Genomic DNA, 5,479 nt, shown 5'->3' with positions numbered 1-5,479 from the left:
GCCCAGGGCATTGAGAGTTGTATTCTTCAGAGCCAAGCTAGGCTGCTGCAACAAAGCCACCCAACATTAATTCTGCGACTTAAAGCAGATTTTATTTCTATTTCAGGCAACAGGCACAAGTGACCATTCCAGGTCACTGGGCCTCAGCTTTAGATGATCCTTTAGGCGTGGAGGGAAGGGCTTTCTCTCGTCTGTCTTTCATGACAGGGCTTTATTCCCATCTGAATCCTGAAGACTGAGGAGCAGGTACATCTTTACCTGTTATATGGAGGGGGAAGAAAGCACAGGGAAGAAGCACTGCCCTTGCTTTAAGGGCCTAGCCTGCAGGAGCCGCACATCACTTAGGCTCACTTTGATGTTCTCGTATAGTCACTAAGTCATATCCGACTCTCTGTGACCCCATGGACCCGCCAGGCTCCTCTGTTCATGGGATTCTTCAGGCAAGAATACTGGAATGGGTAGCCATTTCCTTCTCCAGGGGATCTTCTGGATCCAGGGGAAAGAACCACCCTCTCCTGCATTGGCAGGAGAATTCTTTACCACTGGGCCACCTGGGAAGTCACACTGCATTGGTAAAATGTTAGTCCCGTGGCCACATTTAATTCAAGGAAGCCCAGGAAATGCAGTGTGTATGGCGTGCTGTGATTCATGGGGTTGCAAAGAGTCGGACACAACTGAGCAACTGATCTGATCCGATCTGATCTGATGGCCAACTACATGCTTATCTACAATTCTATCATTTTGGAAGAAAGAGGATGGATACAGCAGGTGGATAATTACAACATAGTGCAGGGGAGCGATATACTAACTGACCAAGGGTGCATCTAAGCTAGAAGGTGTAACAGGCTCTGAGGGGATGAGGCTAGGTGGATCAAGGGGCTGTGGTCCTCAGTGCAATGACAGGTGTTAGGGAACCAGAGGTGGCAGGGGTGGTACCAGAGGAGGCTGGCCATTGGGAATATGAAGGACTTACTGTTACAGGTGAGGTCAACCTTTGATAAAGGCAAAATCCCAGAACAAAGGAGGTCAAGGAGCCGAGGGCTAGGGAGCTGCAGGCTGAGCCAAATGGACATTAACATGACTTCAGTTATGACAGGACTGCTCTTGGAGACGACTGGGCGCAGCTGCTAAAATCTCTGTGAAACGAGGGCAAAGGACAGTGAGGCAAATCTAACGACGTCAGATTCAAAGCCGGGTGGGGGGAGGGGAGCACTTTGAAAGTGGCCTCGAGGGGCAAGGAGACCCCAACTCCACCTGCAGACCGAAGAGCACAGCGGGCAGGATAGAGATAAGGGCCCAGGGGAGAGGGCTCGGGAAGCCACAGTCCCCTCGGGAGGCTCGGGTTTGGGTGCAGCAGGCAGCGGAGGGGCAGGCTGGGTTGTGCAGGGGAAGGGGTGCACAGTGAGCACTGGGCTGGGTGCAGGGAAAGGAACCTGGCTCAGAGCTGCTAGGGATCAGAGTCCGTGAGACCCCTGGTAACCTGCAGGTCCACTGTCTTCCTGTGGCGTTGACGTAAATACACAGGGAGGAAGGGATCATGGGATGAATCCTGATGGTTTCAGGATAGCAACGTGGGGCGCCTGGGGTAGGGAGAGTGAGGTCTTTCCAAGAATTCCGGGGCCGTCTCCTAGCTCCTGCCACTGCCCCCAAAATGGGAGAGGGGGGCCCTGAGCACCCTGCAGAGGGTGGATGGCTCTCTTGAGGAAGGGCGGGGCTTTCCTTCGATTCCTGGGTCACAGTCACTGAGGATTTGGTGGCATCTCCCCAGCCTCCCTTTGTGATTGAAGCCTAAAGGACACGGACTCACCAAGATCATCAGGTCTCCACACACTCCCGAAATGGACTCCTGCTGCCTGGAAGTCTCCTTCTTCTCTAACCAGGGGTCTGTCACACACACATACACACAGTGTGCAGAGGCTCGGGCTGGTTCCTAGTCCACGGCGACGCCCACCAGCCTCCCCGACCCTGACTGTGTCCACTATGGTGGAAGGTAGGGAAAGGAGGACCGGCCTCCGCGTGAGAAGTTCCTCCAGGCAGCAGACTGAGCCTGAGGGGATGGTGGGACAGACAGATGGACCCAGGGCCTCCACTCAGATTCCTTCACCACTCCACCACTGGTTAGTCTTTGTGTTTAACATGTTCCTTATTTAAGAGACCAACTAAGTTTTTGACATTTAGGCAGTAGACATCCTTTTCATTATTAAAAAAAAAAATTTTTTTTTTTTAAATTTTGGCTTCACAGCATGGCTTGTGGGTTCTCTGACCAGGGACTGAACCCTGAGCCACAGCAGTGAAAGTGCTAAATCCTCACCTCACCACTGGACCGCCAGGGAACTCTCCACACATCCTTTTTAAAAGAAAATTTTAAAAGATCCTCGATGTTCAGTGAAAACAGTGTTTCAGGAATCCTCACAAGTGGAAAGACTTTTAGCATTTTTCTCAGAGCCTTAGGAAATGAGAAGCATAGATTTATCTCCTCTGGCTCTCTGAGTGAATCCATACTGGGAGAATCTGTTTAATATCCAGGTCGTTTTGTCTTCTCTTTGGTTAAAAAAAATATATCAAACAGCTTGTAAAACCTGCCATGCAGTATAATTAAGCCACACTTTATCATCTAGTTTTAAGGAACTATAATTCCTTTGAATCTTTTCCAGGAATCTACCCCTGATTCTTCCTGTTGTGTTTCTAGTTTATGAATCAGGTCTTTCATTCATTTATTTATTCAGCAAGTTTTCTTTCCTTAGCAACGGTTCCAGCATAGCTTCGTCCTAGGCACTTAGGAGGTTATAAAGGAAGTCTATTTCCAGTTTGACAAGGGTTTACAATCTATTTTGGATGGCAAGAGGAAAAAAAAGAAAGGAAGGAAGGAAGAAGGGAGGGAGAGAAGGAGGAAGGAAGTGTGGAAGAGGGGAGAAAGAAAGTGGTCAAAATATATGTCAAATTCAGAAAGAAACTCATGTGAAACCCATGAAACAAAACTTGTAAAACTTCACTGTGGGACATGAAACAAGCCTTGCAGAGACAGACAGGTGTGCTGGGTTCCTGGATGGGAGGACTCAGTACTGGAACAATATCAAATATGCCCCAATTCATCTAAAACTCAGTGTACTGCAATAAGCATCCCAACCCAGATTTTTACAAAATTGACAAGTTGATCATGAAACCTTGATTTGGGAAAAGTAAATAGGAGCCAAAAAAGTTTTTTTAGGAAAATGAGAGTGAGGGACTTACCCCTGACAAAAAATCAAAATACCCTCAAAATCTATTGAGTTGGCCAAAAAGTTCATTCTGTTTTAAGTAGAAGTAAAAGACATGTTTCTTATTTTCATGAAGAACTTCACTGAACCTTGTATTCACTAACTGAATGAACTTTATGGCCAATCCAGTATAATAATGAGAGTATCATGATTGACTGGAAAGGAAAAAAAAGCGTAGAAGAGAATAGAAAGACTATTAAAAACACTTGGGAGTTAACGCTAACTTCTCATAGTGAATTTTTCACATGTGGACACCAGTCCAATTTTTAATGTTTAGAACACAATGATTTTTAAAAATATGACTTGGAAAAAATTATAATGCTGTAACAAAAATCCTTCCATTCTCACCTACTTATTTATGTCAATAGGGTTTCTCAGTGTTTACATCTATAAAAATGAATGAAAAGTAAGTTTAATATTGAATCTGTCTCATCCACACAATAAGTAATTTTTATCCATAAAATTGAATAAACTGAATCTTATCTTTCTCCATCATTGAGAAATACATTTATAGCAGAATTTTATTTTTTATCTTTAAGACACAAATCTATGTCATATTGATAAATTTTGTATTAGCCCAGATAATTAATTTAAATTTATACACATATTTTGTTACAGAGTATAGTAATTGAATAAACAAATGTTTTCAAGGATAAATGTTTTTACATTAAGATAAAATTATGTGGGAGAAGTGAAATAGAAATATTAATTCAAGGATATCAAAGAATGATACAAGATCTTTGGCTGTTAAAGAAAAGGTATCGTATTTTGGGGACATAGATTTCATTTTAATTTTTTGTATACTGATGTAATTGATTCTGTGGCTTTTTTTCTACAATAGTTTCTATTGTGAGACTATAGCATAGTAGTTAAAAAGATAAAATTCTAGTGCCAGACTGGTGGTTTCCAGTCATTGCGTGGTTGTACATTAGCTGTGCTCAGCTACTCAGCTGTATCAGTTTTCTCATCTGTAAAATGGGAGTAATAACATGACTTCCCTCACAGGGATATTGCCAAGGATAAATGAGCTAGTAACAGGACAAGGTCTGGGACACAATAAGTGTTATGGATGGACTTGCTATTATTTTTAAGAAATAGTGTGCCACAGCTAAGAGTATCAGAGATGACTAATCTTTTAATAGGAAATATTTGATATGTGAACTGGTGTACAATCTGCTTAAATAACTAATAATAGCCATGCTATATGTTATTATTTATTCAACAAATATTAATAGTAACTTGGCTATTGGTTTGTGTTGGTCTATGTGATGCATCTTTTTTAAATGCTTTATACTTTTTAAAGATATTCACTCTATTTATCTATTTGGTTGTACCAGGTATTGCGCGTCCCTGGTGGCTCAGACAGTAAGAAATCTGCCTGCAATTCAGGAGACTTGGGTTCAATCCCTGGCTCAGGATGACATGCAGGATCTTTAACTGCGGCATGTGGGATCTAATTCCTTGACCAGGGATCAAAACTGGGCCCCCTGCATTGGGAGTACAGTCTTAGCCACTGGACCACCAGGGTAGTGCCTTTAATACTCTTCATAGCTACTAAAATAAACAAGTAACTTCTCTAACTGCTTAATGTATAATACATTTAAAGAAAATATACAAATCAAAATTTAATTCCTTCCAGAAATTAATCTGAAATCATATTTTACTGCCTAGTTGAATCCAAATCTTCCTTTTTTTTTTTTTTGCATTCCAGTCCCCTATAATGAAAAGGACATCTTTTTTGGGTGTTAGTTCTAAAAGGTCTTGTAGGTCTTCATAGAACCGTTCAACTTCAGCTTCTTCAGCGTTACTGGTTGGGGCATAGACTTGGATCACCGTGATATTGAATGGTTTGCCTTGGAAATGAACAGAGATCATTCTGTCATTTTTGAGATTGCATCCAAGTACTGCATTTGGACTCTTGTTGACTACGATGGCTACTCCATTTCTTCTAGGAGATTTGCCCACAGTAATAGATATAACGGTCACCTGAGTTAAATTCACCCATTCCTGTCCATTTTAGTTTGCTGATTCCTAAAATGTGGACGTTCACTCTTGCCATCTCCTGTTTGACCACTTCCAATTTGCCTTGATTCATGGACCTAATATTCCATGTTCCTATGCAATATTGCTCTTTACAGCATCAGACCTTGCTTCCATCACCAGTCACATCCACAGCTAGTTTTTTTTTTTTTTTTTCCTGCTTTGACTCCATCCCTTCATTC

Source organism: Bos taurus, chromosome 17, assembly GCF_002263795.3.
Source record: "Bos taurus isolate L1 Dominette 01449 registration number 42190680 breed Hereford chromosome 17, ARS-UCD2.0, whole genome shotgun sequence".
Classification (NCBI taxonomy): domain Eukaryota; kingdom Metazoa; phylum Chordata; class Mammalia; order Artiodactyla; family Bovidae; genus Bos; species Bos taurus.
This window is presented reverse-complemented; position numbering follows the sequence as displayed.